At 39.6% G+C, this 17,152-nt stretch overlaps 1 long non-coding RNA gene across 3 annotated transcripts in view; it reads left to right on the top strand.

The window, feature by feature from the left end:
• Nucleotides 1-17,152, top strand: part of LOC144013478 (uncharacterized) — a 40,655-nt gene that overhangs the window by 19,545 nt on the left and 3,958 nt on the right. Inside the window, exons 4-6 of one of the 3 annotated variants that reach the window (XR_013282253.1) lie at nucleotides 9,925-13,129; nucleotides 13,347-13,658; nucleotides 14,164-15,159. This is a non-coding gene — a long non-coding RNA (uncharacterized LOC144013478). Of the gene's footprint in view, nucleotides 1-9,924; nucleotides 13,659-14,163; nucleotides 15,160-17,152 lie in introns of those variants that run through there. The other 2 variants (XR_013282251.1, XR_013282252.1) reach the window with 2 other exon arrangements.

The raw sequence follows: 17,152 nt of genomic DNA, 5'->3' as shown, positions 1-17,152 counted from the left end.
AATAATTGCAATCTGAGATCAGTCACATTGAAGAGGTGCAAATTATTTTTGTATTCATTTATTTATTTTTTACAAGCGTTCGGACATGTTTAAACAAAAACATTGGCTATGGAAAACATTTTGGTTCAGCATCAAAAGAGGAATAGGAGACAAATTTATTTCTGCATTTGATTCACACTGTGACCCAATTTAAGTTTTGCGTTCTTCTTCCTGATGTTTTCATTGCCGCCTCTTTTAGTTGTTTTGAAGGGACTGTAAAGTCTATCGCGTTTATGACTTGGCCAATCTAAAGCATTCCACTTGCGTCCCCTTGTGAAGACTTTCCATCACTTTGGTTAAGGCTCATCTTTGTCTCAATTCATGACATTTTTAATTTTTTTTTTAGGACTGTCTGTCTTTTTTTGCAGATTCCATCCTTGTCTTCCTATTCTTCTGGCTAATGAGTGGTTTGCATACTCTGTGCTTTTTTTTTTTTTTCATGAAGTCTTCTTTCCCTCTGGGGCTTGTTGATGATGTCACTAACAGTTGTTTTCGAGTTTTCTTTGCAGCCCTCACAATCTTTCTGTCATCAACTGCTGTTGTTTCCCTCAATCTACCTGTCCTATGTCTGTACTTAGCACACCGCAGCGGTTTCTTCCCTCTTCAGGACATTCCGAATGCCTGTACTGACTTTGGACAATGTTTGTACAATGTCTCTGATTCATTTTCCATCTTCTCTGAGCTTCACAATTGCTCAGATCCAGATGTGTATACCTGGAACCAAATGCTTAAATGCTCTCTTGTGTCATTCATCGTTTTGATGTCAAACCCAATAGTTCAATGTTATCCTTCAATGTTCCAATTGTTTTTAAAGGAATTGTAGAGTATATGCTGTACTTTTTTTTTTTTATACTCAAGAAAAATCTAAACGCAACGCTGTTTTTTTTTTTTTTGCTCCCATTTTTTATGAGATGAACTCAAAGATCTAAAACTTCTTCCACATACACGATATTACAATTTCTCTCAAATATTGTTCACAATCCAGTGTAAATCTGTGATTGTGAGCACATCTCCTTTGCCAAGATAATCCATCCATACTACATAATAACTACATTATCTCACCTACAAGTCCACAAACCGCGGCACCTCCATTCTCTTCGACACAACCATTCCATACGTTCACAACAACGCTGCTGCTTTTGTGCTTCTAGACAAATGTTCATACTCAAATTCACACCCATGGACAATTTAGAGTTTTATATTCAGCTAGCATGTTTTTGCAATGTGGAAACCAGAGTACACAGACACAGTGAGAACATTGAACTCCACACAGAAAAGCCGGTGTTCGAACACACAACCTCTGCACTATGAGACGTTCACTTTGACACCTATTTGCTGTATAACCACCAGACATACTGTACCTCCTGCAAAACTGTCAATTTCAATAACTACAGCTAAACAAAAGCTTAAAAAAAGTCACCCACAATTTTCAGGCTCTCACAAACCCTTTAATGCTGCAAATAATCATACATAAATCCAACAAAACTATTCTCCCAGATTGATGAACTCTTCTCATAACACTTCACAATACACCAGGCAAATGAACTATGGTAAATGGCACTTCATTTATATAGCGCTTTTCCACCTTACAAGGCCCTCAAAGTGCTTTACAGTTTGACTACCCATTCACCTACTGATGACGCAGCATCAGGAGCAATTGGGGATTCAGTATCTTGCTCAAGGATACTTCGATGTGGTCACAATAGCATGGGATCGAACCCGCAACCTTTAGGTTGGGAGACGACCACCATTCCACCGAGCCACGCCACCCTGAGTGGAGTCAAACAGAGATCAACTGGCAAACAATTTGTGATAACACATTCTCCATGTCATCCAACTGCTATCTACAGATAATTCAAAACGAAGAACACACATGACCACACATATATGTAAAATGTGGACAATGATGAGCTTTGGGGACTCGAACGTTTGCACACACCGTCCATCCTCCAGTGGAAAATTTCAATGGGCAGCAAAATGTTCTTTTTGCTGGGCAATAAACCAGACGCATGTCAGACAGAAAAATATTCCATTCCCTCCACAATAGCCCAACCTCAAGGACAAATTGCATGGTGCATCCGTATTGTTAAATACTGTTAAATATTCCATCCGCGACGTACCTGTTGACAATTTTGTTTTTAGACGATAATCATATACTCGCCCCAGGCATCCACTGCGCTTTGCACGCAACTGCCAGCCATAACTGATAATTATCCATATACACTTTGATACTGGTCTCCGGTTAACCAGTTTTGAGCAATATCCTCACCCACATTGTTGTCGAAAAGTACACACATGGTCCAAACGGGCAAAGGAAACATTTCTTTAGGTACAAATGTATACAAAGTAGGGGTGCACCGATCACAATTTTCCAGCCGATCGCTGATCTCCGATCTTTTAACAAGTCTGACCTGCCGATCCCGATTTTTGCCGATACCCTTTTTTTTTTTCCATTACAAGCAGCATATACCTTCAGTGTTGGAATTCTGTTTTATTGGAAAACATTGAACAATATTGGTGAAATAATACAAATTGGTTGTTTTAACTGTACATGAAGTTGTTCTTTCAAATAAAAATGAAAATCCTATAAGTCATCTCAGCAGCAGAGGACAGTGACTGACATTTTCAGATCTCTGAGGAGGGAGATGAGATAGGTGGAAAAGATCGGTTTATTCTTAAGCGATCGGCCGATCACTGATCTTCCAAAATTAAGGAAATCGGGGCCGATAAATCGGCCGGTCGATTGATCGGTGCACCCCTAATACAAAGTATATGAATACTTTTTGAAAGAGCCCACTAGTGTATGGAATGAAGTAAACAGTAAATGTAAGCTAGACTAGGGATGGGCAAGTATGCTACCAGAGGTTCTTGTGAAGTTTTTTTTTTTTTTTTTAATTTAACAGTGTCCAGACTAGATCTGTTCGGGCTAGACAGGAATGCTTAAGCTTGGACAGTGCAGTTTTATCTCGCCTATGCACATACATACACATTGCTCTCTTTTTTTTTCTTCTTTTTTTACGTGTATGTGTGCGTGCGTGCGTGTGCGTGCAAATACGTGTAAATTTATACTCATTAATTCACCTAAAACCTCATAAAAATCCCATTACCCTTCACCTTAACCAGATACTTCAGAGTCTCGCCAGAGTCGTGAGGTTCAAACGGTCAGGAGACCAGAGAAAAGGTCAGAAAAGATAAAAAGAAAAGAAAGATAAATCAAAGTGAAATCCAGCACCGACCAAACACTTCCTGCCTTCCCCATGGTTACAAAATCAAAGTCTTACGCCAACCCCAAAAGCCTCTAAATTCCAACAAATGAAAGAGATGTCAAGAGACCAGAGGAAAAACTAAGGAGAGGAAGGAGGGAAGGATCGATAAGGCGAAATGTCATTTAAGACAACCAAAACGCTCCAATTGCCATCAATGCAATTCCTGGAAAATACAATAACCTGGATGATTTCGAATACTCACTATGGAGCAACTCTACAAACATGCTTGTCCTAATTCTCCATATCATGTCCAAAGAGAAGAAGTGGAGCAGGTAATAGAAAGGAACATCACACCTACCATCAATATGACCAGTTGTTCTTCCCTTACTTATTTAGTAATAACAGTTTCATGATGTATCATTGTATCAAATGCTATCACCCAGTGATCCAATGATTATTTTCTTTCAATAGCTTTGAAACATGACTGGTAAGCAGTCTTGGGTTTCTGTCTGTCTATCTGTTAAGTTTGTTCGAGCCAAACTCTTAAGTTGGAGCTGTCGAATTGCCCAAGTCGAATGAAGATTCAAGAAGAACAGAAGAGCTTTGGTGACTGATTCATTAACGGATTAAGAGGTGCGTCTCAATACATTTGTTCATATGGTATTCTATATGTCACGTGATCTCCATTTTGATCAATAAATACATGTGTCAACTGTCGGTCTTGATGCTGCTCTGGCGAGTCCCTGACGTCCAAAAAAGTGATGGACTCTTGAGTTAGCTGTGGTAACAGCCGGCGCAGGCACCCAAGGGATGCGGCAACAGAGAGAACAACCAAATAAAATGCCCACTGAGTGATGTCATGCGAGTTGGTTGTGTATAGTCTGATGAACTTCTGCAGCAAAGCTATGTGAGTTTTCGTATCTTTATGTCTGCAAAGGCTACACAGTATGTACTGTATGTATGTATCAAGCATATCAAAGCTGATTTTTCGTCCTTTCAAATATTTATTCTGCATTGTAAACACGGCAACCTTCTCGGAATGCTCTTCGTGCTCACAGCAGATAATGTGAGTGAGCATCCGCGCCCTGTCGCAACAATACAAGAACGCTTTAACATGACATCAAGTCAGCAACGCTTTTTTTGTTGAGATGTTTTCGCCTTCTCTTCTGCTTGATACCTTTTGAGGCATCATTATGGGGACTTCAAATATAAGACGTTGAGTAGAAACTGGTCAAAAGAGCATAAAAAGGGACACACTCCACAAACCTTCAACTCGATGCGCTCTCAAAGTGTAAGCACATGCATTTGTCAATTAAGTTTTTATTGTCCCAGTATTCTTCTGTGTTTGTGCGGGTGAAAGAAAGAAAGAAAGAAAGAAAGAGGAGGGGCTTGACTAATCCATCTCCTGTCTATTGCTCACTCTGGAATGCAGCTGGAATCCAAGCTTGACTCCTCAATTGACACTCCCACCGACTCATGTCATGAAACACACACTCACGCACACGCACACAGTATGCACCAGTTGGGTCATTTTTAGCCACTACAAGAAATGCCTGCATGTGCTGACCTGTCCAGCCGATGCAGTGCCTCCAGAAAGTAGTCAGACTCTCCATCAATTAGTTTTCATTGGTTACGTTTCAGCCTGCAAATCTTACCAGAGTATTTTTTTCTTCTCCTTCAAGGAGTCAAATGTCCATATTTACAGGTAGTTTGTTTAGTTTTATAATCAGTGGTGTTACTGTCAATGGGCTCTTCCACAGTTCTGGAAATGCACTCTGCATTCTTTAGTCCAGTGGTGTCAAACATGAGGCCCGTGGGCCGGATCAGGCCCGCAAAGGGGTTTAATCCGGCCTGTGAGATGATTTTGTAAAGTAAAAAAAAAAAAAAAAATGTAATGTCAGACTAAGTAACTCATTTGCTCTCAATAATGTGTAAACATGTTTTTTTTAACGTTGTAAGTGTCCCAAAGACGTATTTATACGTTGTTCTTGTTTTTTTTTTTTTTTTAAATGTTAGAGCATACAGAAGGCTTTGATGCAGCCTCTCAACTGCAAAGAACGGTTGCAGAAATGGTAGTTATTACACAAATGGCCAGCAGGTGGCAGCAGAGCAAAGGAGATCAACCAGGGCCATCTAGAAAAAAAGCTAAATTACTTAGAATTTTAAATTGATTCGTGAAAACTGATGAAACTTAGCTCTCTTCTAATGCTAATTGCTGCAAAACGGAAACCGATAGAAACATACTTTTTTCCTGATGAAAGAAGAGACTTTAATCTTTCTTTTGGTAGGTTCCATGCTTTTATAGCAATTGAACACAATATTCTGTGGGCCTTGCAAAATCCAGTAAAACAGCCGGGATTGCTTCTGTGAAAATGGCTGGGAGTGAATGAGTTAATCAGTCGGCCACAATCAAAATATATAAAATTTGTAACTTCACAAGCAGTCCTCAGATGAGCAATGCAATTTGTATGGGGAATCGTCATCCTGGATGTCATGATTTTACACACAACTTAAAGTTACGGTTTAATTATTGCTGTTATTTTTAATCATAGGCCGACAAACGTGTTAAATACGACACAAATTCAATTACTGGTAACATAAATAGATATGAGAAGGATGAGAGTCCTTATAATGTCATTAACTGCGCCACGCAATGCATTCTGGGAACAATATATATGCAAAGCAGGTCGATTTAACACATCCAGGACTCAGTGTTGCCGCCTTCCATTTGCATTTGTATTATTTTTGTAACAATATGATTACAGTTGAGCTCCGTCATTTAGGGCTGGCACAAAAATAGCGAAAATCTGCGTATAATTGACGGCAATCATTTTTAAGTTGTATGCCGTTATTTTACCGATCCGGCCCACTTGGTAATATATTTTCCTCAATGCGGCTCTTGAGCTACCATGAGTTTGACACCCCTGCTTTAGTCCATCATGTAGCCATTTAAATATACTCAAAGAGCTAAAAATAATGACGTCAAACATCCAGAAAAGCAGTCAGTATCTGGTGTTTGTGTCATTCATTCATGGCCATCACCTCATGTTGCAACATGATAATGCACAGCCTCACGTTACCAGGATCTGGACACAATTCCTGGAAGCTGAAAACAGTAACTTGTATGGCCAGCACTCGGCAGACGTGTCATCCATTGAGCGTGTTTGGGATGTTCTGGTTCAGTGTAAACAACAGCGTGTTCCAGTTCCTGCAAATATCCAGCAAGTTTGTGCAGCCATTGAAGAGGTCTGGGCCAACATTACACAGGCCACAATCAACAATCTGGAGGTGTGTTGCACTGCATGAGGTGAAAGGTGGTCAAGAATCCTGCTTGTGGTGTGATATCACGTTTTCAGTTAATCTATTTTTCTTTTTTAAAGGCGCAGTCTGCCGGTTTCACTCAGTAAAATTTACTTTTTAAATACAGGATTTAAACAAACAAACTACTTCTCAATTTACACATCTGGGCTTTTCTTAACGTGTGGGGGTGATTTTGTCCTAAACCCCCAGACCCCCAGCCTGTATTTTGCCATTTTGTGTTTGTTTTGTAAACAGCGGGACATTTCTGTGGAAAGACAGTGTTTACGCCCCTCCAGCCAATCGCAGAGCGGGAGGTGGCGTGTCGCAAACGGGGCCGGGCGAACGTGTCGGCTGCATGACGTCACTCCCGCAGGAATTTGAAAGTACGCACAGATTATTATTTTATTTTTCACGCAGCCGACACGTTAGCCCGGCCCCGTTTGCGACACGCCCCCCCTGTTCTGCGATTGGCTGGAGGGGTGTAAACACTGTCTTTCCACAGAAACGTCCCGCTGTTTACAAAACAAACACAAACTGACAAAATACAGTCTGGGGGTTTAGGACAAAATCACCACCAAAGATTAACATAAACCCAGATGTGTACACTGAGAGAAAGTTAAAGTGTGTACATCCTGTATTTAAAAAGTGCATTTTCCTGATTGAAACCGGCATACTGGGCCTTTAAACCTCTGAATTTATAAGAAATGTCTCTTCAGAATGTGTATGCTACGTCTCACAATGCTGTTTCAAACGGGAAATCTTCACCATGTGGTCTCCTAAGCACATGATTCTTGTGTTGGTTCAAGGGAGAATGAAAGTAACGTTTTCCAGTCCTTTCTTTGAATTACAGATTTTCACTGTCTGCTTTTCTTTCCGCAGCGAACTTGAAACAAACCCTTTTCGTGTCTGTCAAAGTGTCCGTCAAAGTTGTAAATGGCACGCGCAGGTGTGAACTTCTTAACCCAGGAACAGGCTTCCTGTGCATCGTTGGCATGGAAGCAAGCCCCCGTATGCAATGTGTTGACCCAACCAAAACACAGAGCGAAGGTAAATATTTTTCAATTTGGGTGCGCCCACCTTGTGCACCGCCATGCCAGCTATGCTAAACTCAGTGTGGCGTAATGACCACTGAGAAGTCCCCATTTTTTCTGATCTCAAAAAAGGCTGCAACAATTCACTTACTGATCTAATTTTATTTTAGGGATCGGGGGAGATAAATGTGGGAAAGCATTTTTTTTGTTGTTGCTGATGTCAAACAGAATTAAATCAAAATGTTAAATTACACACGTTTTTTAGACATATGTACTGTAAAAAAAAAAAAAAAAAAAAAGCAGGAGGAGATATGAAAGGCATTATAACATTGAAAAAATATATTAGATATGTTGAACAACACTGAATTTATTAAAAGGGCATTCCTATGTTTCTTACTGTGGCTGTTTAATTTATGGAGTTTGTTGTTTTCTATCCTATTTAGCAAAGTCTCACAACAAATACTCGATAAGGCTTTTCCTAATTTGAATAATTATGGTAATGGTGCAAGGGCTGCTGTTGCAAATTTTCAAACAAAGTTGTGCCTGTGGCTGGTACATGTGATGTAAATGTCAAACTTGTGCTGTACAAATCTCAGGTCATGTACTGTATGACCGATGCTCACGGCAAAATGTTTTTTTTTGTGCCTTGAGATATCGTTGACGCCATTTGGCAGATCAGCCACGGTCACCTATTAGTGTCTGATTTTTTTTTTTCCATTGTCGACAATTTGCAAAAACTGCGTCAGTGCCTTTTCATCATGTAAACTGTCCTTTGGAGGGGGACATATTATTTGTTCCTCCTACAGCCAGTGTTTACATCACTGAGTTGTTGCTGTGGTAACAGACCAACCATCACAACCAGTAGAGGCTACACAGTGCACAGATGTTTCTTTTTTTTTTTTAAATCACATCACATACAGTAAGATATGGATTTTTATTTTTCATTTTTTTGGTAGGTGGTCATTGGGGCATCCATTTATTCACTTTCTATAGGGCTTGTCGTCATAGGGTCACAAGTGAGCTGGGCACAACCTAAAGCCTGGTACACATAGAAGGATTTTTCAAATCTTGAATTTTTTTTTTATCGTTGTCGGATGCCACACATAAAGATAAAAAAATCAGGCATTTAACAGCTTTGGTTGTATTGTGTTAGGGGATAAAGGTGGACATTCAGAGACAGCCCGGTTTTTCTTTCTTCTTTTAAATTATTGTCTTTTTCTGCTACTTGTTTACATGTTCAATAAATAAACAAATAAAAAACAAGAGTGCCATCTAGAGGAGTCAAAAAATATCACAAGTGTTTCATGAAGCTTCATTTGTCCATCACGAGACGTGACGCGTGTTTTGCATTTGTTCACGGGTTCCTCCGGTTGGGATTTGCGTTCATGCTAGGGGTGTTAAAAAAAAAATCGATTCGGCGATATATCGCGATACTACATCGCGCGATTCTCGAATCGATTCAATAATAGGCTAAATCGATTTTTTTTTTTTTTTTTTTTTTTTTTTTTTTTTTTTAGGATTCACACCTTAAGCATGGAAGAATGTTATATGAACGGAACATTAAGCCTTAATATTTTATTTTAATGCTGTTTAAACATGAAACAGATTACAACCTCTATAAGACTGAAATTTCAGATAAATAAATAATACATTTTCATATAAATCTTACACTCTACAAGCTTACTGATTAGTATTTTCTAAATTTGAATGAAAAAAAATCGCAACAATCGACTTATAAATTCGTATCGGGATTAATCGGTATCGAATCGAATCGTGACCTGTGAATCGTGATACGAATCGAATCGTCAGGTACGAGGCAATTCACACCCCTAGTTCATGCCGTGCCACAACAGAAGAGGAGGGAACTTTCTCTTCTTTTTTGCCTCTATCCTCTTTTATTACTTTCTGCTACTTTGCGAGCAACCATGGATGACAATGTGGCTTCTTTTATTTCTCTGTACTTGTTGGCAGAGAGGCCCAGACATCAGAATGGCCATCGTTGTCATGTGTGGGTTCACAACAACAACAACAACAACAACAACAACAACAACAACAAATTGGTGAACATAATTGGTGTAAGATTTAACAAAGTACTGCATGTTAACACACTTTTCTAGCTTATTAAAGAAAAAGAAAAAAAGTCATACTTAAAAAAAATAATCTCATGTTTTAGGAGAGTTGGGATTTAATTTAGGGGTGCCCTCCCCCACCCCCCACCCTAAAATAAGCTAAAATACTTGTGGTACAAAATAATTGTTTGTTCATTGCATATAGTTATAGACAATTCCAACAAATAAAATTGATGAAATGCTAAGTGTTTTCTTTCTTTCTTTCTTTCTTTCTTGTAGGGATCAGAGATCACTAAAAAAAAAAAACAGTCCTTCGGGCACACAGGAAAATTTACGGGAAGCTACTCATCCAGCGGGGAAAAAGGGAAGCTCATCTCGGAAGTGATGCTGTTCAAAAGCAACACCAAAAAAGTTTGTTATGGGGTTGGGGAGTGAGAGTGAGAGAGAGTGTGAGTACTGGAGTGTGTCTGAGTCTCTGAGACCAAGATAGGCTTGCATGTAAATGTTTACGTCGTGTTTTCGCTAATGTCCAAATTAAGTTAAATCATTCCAACAGCTAGAATCTAATCATTTGTTTCTTTAATTCCAATGCGCTGTTAATTCAGATTTATTTGGACATAAAACATGTTTCTGTACAGCTGTTGGGCGTTTCGTGTCAGATACTTGGGGCCAACAGGGGCCTATTGCACGTGCTCAGATGCGCACAGCTGCAACTGGCCGCACCGCAGCCTACTCAATATTTTTAACGTGATTCATCATTAGCAATGCATGCACGCATACTTTTATCCAGATGCAGAGGTTTGTACAGCAGCCTACCAAGGGTTTGTGCGGCTCATGATGCAAGATTGAATAGAAGCTGATTGGCGCCATCTACTGGTCAGACCTCGCGAAATGCACTTCATGAGTCACTGTATGCTTTGCAAAATGAGTTATTGGGATAAAAACACCCCAGTAGCACTATATCAATTGGTATTATAGTCATTAGCCCACAGTTATGGACAGAATTCAATTAATCATTTATTTTATGGCAGTTCACAATGTTGGGCCTCCGACCATATCAAGCTAACATTTGTTTTGTTTTTTAACAAATCTGTTGGGGTGCCCTCATTTTTGTTGACCAAAGTCTGTGCGGCAAGAAGGTATCCACTAGATGGCAATAACGTGCTAAGGTGAAAAAGACCAAATGAAACAGCCTCATAACAATGCCTTTCGGATAAGCTAATGTTTGAGAGCAGTTTTCTCAACCGCTAATAAACTATGACGGCAAAGCACGTGCCAACTTGAGTATGCACACGTGCACACTCAAACAAAACTCACTTCTTGAACTTCTTGGCTCAAACTCTTCGTTGCAGAGCTACTTTAATATTTATAGCTGCAGTTTGCCTCATTCTGTTCTCGCTGTCTGGCAACTTCACGAGGAGGGAGGAAAGGTCCACGTACGGGTTTACATTACTTTGTGCCTGCCGCCATTTCATTGTCACTGTTTAAGGACAGTGTTTCTGTATATCCCGTGAACATTTCACACGCAGGAGCAAGAAAAAATGATTTATAATGATAGTGTTTAAAACATACACACACATATCAAAAATGATTGTTGATCGACAGCCAGGAATTTATACATTATATTCCCCCCCCCCCCCCACAGTCAATGGTAGATGTTTGGAAATATTAAATGAGACTTTGGTGGCCAATCCAAAGTGTACCTCGCATCTTGCCGAAAGTCAAGTATAATGCTGCGTTCTCACCAAAAGCGAAGGATGGCGATTCGGCGGCGCGTTTGCATTGTAGTCAATGGAGTTCGCGCGCAACGGAACAAAAGTGCGTGGGGTGGCGCGGAGGACGCGTTTCGCGCGTTGGGACGCGGTGCGCGGCAGCGAAAATCCGCACATTCGTGACGAAAATCCGCATATTCGTCGAAGTTCAAAAAATTGATTTTTTTTCTCGTTTCGCCTCGCTGTAGCCAATCAGCTTCGATTGTGGGCTACGTCACACACAGCGTCCTCTCTATTGTCACCCCGAGCGCAACAACACAGCCAGCCGTGACAGAATGATGATCAAGAAAGTGCTGGTAAGTCTGTTTACTTGCTTTTGAATTGTACCGAGTTAGCAGCAGTGCTTATTATTAATGCCAAAGCTATTTTTAGCACAAATGCCGGCCGTCAGATTGCCACTAAAAAAAAGCGAAAGTGCTATCACGTACCTCAAAAAAGGAGAAAATAGTGCCATGGCTGTTTAGTCCCAGGAAAGAAGTGAAAGTAGTTGGCGGTGCTCACTTTTTGTTGACTCGCTAAAGTGCTCCACTTCCTTGTTCATCAAGGGACACGCCTCCTCCGCTCCGGTGAGCATGAAAGAGCGAATGAGCAGCAACCATTCCAAAAACACTCGAAACGCGGTGAAACTTTCGCGAATGAAGCGTTCCAGTTCGCCTTTTCGGATTTGGTGAGAACGTAGCATAAGAAAGTACACCCGTAAAGATAAAGCAGCATAAAGAATGAGTGGATGGATGGAGGGACGGACGAATGGAAAGATGGTCATGGGAAAATGAAGCTTCATGAAGCACTTGTGACATTTAATCCGCTATATGGTGCTTTTGGCTTAAAGATCGAGACGAGAGCAATAGAAATTGATTACATTTCCACTGCATCATTAAACCACCACCAGCTAGCGGCATAAATAAATATCGCATGTGCTTCATGAAGCTTCATTTTTCCCATCATTACTTAAAAGCAACAAATCATCTACATCATCAATATTACTCGACCAACTTGTTTTCTTCAATTTCTGATTTATTTTTCTACGAAAACCTTTTTCAACTAAAGGTGTATCACGTGACTGACAGACAGAAAAGAAACGATGGAATTTTTGTTCTCAGTACAGCGTCAACGTAATTGATGTAAGGACGTTAGTGGTTTTAGCTATGAGCAAGACAACCAAGGAAAATGGCGATATCAGCTCTTAAATTAAACCCTGTTTTTGCTATCATTTATGTTTTCCATGACTGTAGAATTGGACATCAGAATCAAATCAGGACTTGATTTTTGTATGAAGTGCCGTTCTTACCTGCCTTATGAGCCAATGAGGTAAGAGTTAGCCCAGGCTAATTCAAGTGGTATGTTATTTGTTGTCTGTTTGTTGTCGCTGCCTTTTCTGGAGCCGTATTTATAAGTGTTTAACTGCATATTATGGGTGTGTGCATGTCGCTCGTTGTAACGAACTCATAAGACTTTTATTTGACAAGCTTTGGATTTCGAATGTGAACATCCTGTTTCCTACATGCTTTATTTGAGTCGTATTTTCTATGTGACGTGCTTTTATTTTGGTGCACTTCCGGTAGTGTAGGCAGTGCTATCCACTAGAGGTCTCTTTACACGTAACAGAAGACGCTAGAAAGAAAGAAAAAAAGAGGACCGTGATTCAACATGTTGATGACTGAATCGCCAATTTACATCGTTTTGTCTAAGCACCTAGCTGGAATGGGGACAAGGTATTTGTTTTGCTTATTGTAATTTTTCATGATGTGAAAAGGAGCTGTTTTTGTTGTTATTTTCTATTGAACTGAAGCTAACGACAGCTTCTCCGATGTGGTTGATTTATGCTAGTAGTCTTTTGTTTTTGCTAAATTTTCATTTGTACAACTAAAAGTGTGTTGAAGTTATATCTAAGGACTGTTATTTATGTTTATTTGTTTGTTTACTGTATAGCTCTTACGGTGTGTCAAAGAACAGAACAAGGAAGGAATAAACAACTTTAAGGAACACCAGTACGCTTCACCATTTTCTGGCTGGGTTTGCTACACTCGTTTCACCACTTGTACTATAAAAGCACAATGTGCAGTAAACAAACACATTATATACAAGCAGGCCGATATTGGAGATGGGCATTAGGACCTGCAGTGTATCGTCTTCTGTCAGTAGGCCGTGGCACCTCTGCTTGACGCTTTGACCTGGAATTCCTCAAAGATAAATAACCAAGCCTCCCCGCCGAAAGCGACTGGAGTGTAATGGAGTACAAAAGTAAGTTCTCGGTGCTCACTCAGCAATGCACTAGTATAAACTGAATCCTGCACGAGCGAGTGTACGTCAGGAATAGTTTGCTATTCGTTGGTCATCTGTGAATGTTCTTCACTGTTCCAGAGAGGAAACTATGCAAACTGTGTTGTGCTTGGAAGTGTAAGATCACTCCAACTTTGGATTTCACTCATTGTGTGTTTGACGCTGGTCGCGATTACAAAATTTGTGTGCGTTAGCAAAACCTTTCCTCTGACCCATAACAAACTGCATTTAAAAGAACTAGGTCACTGTATGTGCATGTCAAAGGGGGAACAGGGACGTACTCTTTTTGGCTTTCAAGACTCTTAAAAAAAAAAAGCAAACTATTAGATCACTGCCTTCTTTATCAATGATGAAAGCCAACACGGCTGCCCACTTGCTGGAGGGGATCTTTAATTGACAACAGACCGAGAGATTCTGTCAGCGGATATTAATGTTTACTTTGCGTCCTTCTTCTTACTCCAAGCAGCGCTCTTTCCCTTCCTTGTTGAGAAAACATCCCTAACGAGACCTGAGATCACCCACGCTGGGATGCTGCCAGACAAATCTCCAATGGCTCATCTAGACCCTCATCAACACAAGTCTGGTTATAGAGAATCTACCCCGGCCAATACTAGAATTACCTCTACATCACATTTCCCTTTCACAATATGCATTTTTCATAGTGTCCGAATATAGAGTAAATTGCACCACAATGAACCCGAGACTTAAACAACATTGAATGCAAAATGTGTCAATGGTTTCATGGCATCATTTACTACAACATCCATATGCATTTTCTGACGTTATCCCCTAAACGGATACATACTTGAATCATTGCCAAACCTGTAAATTGATTAGTTGGCATTTTAGTTAAGCAAAACCATCTCTCAATTTTTCAGAAGGGGTAGGTTTAATTTCAAAATCTCTATTGCTGCGTAAATGGCACAGGGGTGAAAAAAAGGAGGAAGCTACAGACATTAAGATTTGTCCCAAAATGGGGAAAATTTTCAAAACATGATATGTAACCTTAACTGTAGTGTAGGGCTGGGTTCAAAATATCGATATATTGATATCACATCGATGCGCCTTTTCATATCCCAATATCGATACATAAAAACATGTATCGATATATCGATACCCCCCCACAAGCCAGCTGCGATAGGCTCCAGCATCCCCACGACCCTTGTGAGGAAAAGCGGTTAAGAAAATGGATGGATGGATGGATGGATGGATGGATGGATGGATGTCACAACAATGCGAATGTCGTGAGTGTCAGTTTTTTTTGTTACTTTATTTACACAGACTGTACTTTGGTTGTAATTGATTTAAATTATTTGTTTTTATAAGGCCATGTTAAATAAAACAGATTATTAGTGTAACTGCAATGGATTCAATTCTTAATGTAAATATTCATAGTTTTACTAATGCATTAAATTAGAGTAAGAAGTTTCTACTATTTGCAGCATTGGTAATTTTGACTGTCTAAAATAGCGACTGTGTGAATTCCTCAACTGAATCGAAAATTGTTGTGAATTGAATCGAATCGGGCCCTTGTGAATCGAATCGATTCTGGAAATCTGAATCTGAAAATCTGAATATCCAACCCTACTGTAGTGTACTTTTAAGAAAAAAAAATAAAGGTTGACAGCTGTGACTTAAAATAAAAAACAAGCAAACAAAAAACTGAAGGAATAGTGCAAGCCAAAGCAACGAGTGTATCTGCATATTCATTGACACGACCATCTAGTTTGTTTTTTGTTTGTTTTTTTTGCAAACAGGTTGTCACTATTCCATGAATGATACCACAAAGAACAAACAGGGCATCGTTGCTCTGTTTCAACTTGGATTTTATTAAAGGCATTCACCAATGTAAAACTTTCAAAGTTATGCGTCTGCAAAACATCATCTCAACTTGAATTTCTTCAAGGAACTCTGAGGAATCACAACAAAAAACAATCAAATCAAGCATGTTCACAAGGTCAAGATCTGGTTTGCGATCTTTTCACTTCAATTTGTTGCTGATGGAAATCAAATGCTTCACAAATCTTGTACACTCACTCGTCCAACCTCGGCCTTGCAACTATTTTTTCAAAAGCTGAAGTACTATCCCAAGTTTCTAAACTGCCACATTCAGAGCCAACATTCCAGCACTTGGACGATGTGTTAATAACTTAATTGTCAAGCTTGTTCGGCCCAAAAACAACAGTCACAGACGCACATGAAACATTTCAATGCCTTTTTACTTGTATGTTTTGCCAATAAACATCACAAAACCTGGCGGAGCCCCCTTGCAAAATGTTCATAGCATTCAGTTTGACATTTGAGAAGGGAACATTTTAAGCAAATGTTTTACCCGTTCCTGAGCCATCGCAGTATATTTGTTTTTTTATGGCATTGGTGTCCAAATTACGGCCCGGGGGCCATTTGCGGCCCGCCATACATTTTTGGGCGGCTCACGGCAAATACTAAAAATTATTTTTCAATGCTGTTTATTAAAAAAAAAAAAAAAGGGCGGATTAAACATTTCTAGCTATGCAAAGACACAAATTTGCAACTAATAATTCAGTTCCAGAAATAAAAATTGTTTCATCCACTTGTTTCTTAGTGTCAACGTCCAATTTGTGAAAACATCACATTAATTAATGGTTAATTATTAATGAAAACAAATGTGAAAACATCACATTAATGGTTGTTAAGTGTGGTCAGGTGACGACCGGTTGTTCTTGTGGTTCGGAATGTCAAGTTGGGATCAGCTGCTGCTCAGTGGAGAGGCATATCTATTATAGTGGCACACAGGGGTCACTATTTGCCTTGTGACTGTTAGCAGTTTTCTATAAGTAACTGTACATATATCAACAATTTATAATTGCTTCATTGATTTTTACCATGTTTAACTCATTCACTGCCATGGACGGAAAAAGACGTCAAATGATGATTTTTTTTTTTTTTTATATTTTGTTTTTTTGCTGGTCTGGCAATGAATGTGTTAATAACTAAAAACAAAAAAATCAAAGTGGCCCTTGCAGCTTTCTATTTTTCTGTATGTGGCCCTCAGAGGAAAATGTTTGGACACCTGTTTTATGGCATCCATCCATCAATTGATCCATTTTCTATGCCACTTGTCCTGAGTGAGGATCTAGCTGAATTTGAGAGGTTACATATACCCTGGACTGCTGAGCACATATATAAAAACAAAACAAAATTCACACTTATGGACAACTGAAACTTATCATCTCCTGAAATGCGCTTTGCAGCAATGACACCAACCATCCTCTGGGTGCCCTAATACTGTATCAAAGAAATTTTCACGAAATTGCACCTTGTTGTAGAGTTGCAGGAAGGTCTACTGTTAGCCTAGCATCAAATGAGCGGATTTTTGGTGGGCGTGGCCAAGGCTCGCCAGACTTCTGTGTGTTTTTGACTACAAAATGAGTTGGGCGTGACTTCATATTTCAAGTATAAAAAAAAAAATACAG

This window comes from Festucalex cinctus, chromosome 2 (genome assembly GCF_051991245.1).
Source record: "Festucalex cinctus isolate MCC-2025b chromosome 2, RoL_Fcin_1.0, whole genome shotgun sequence".
Taxonomy (NCBI): Eukaryota; Metazoa; Chordata; class Actinopteri; order Syngnathiformes; family Syngnathidae; genus Festucalex; species Festucalex cinctus.
This window is presented reverse-complemented; position numbering and strand designations above follow the sequence as displayed.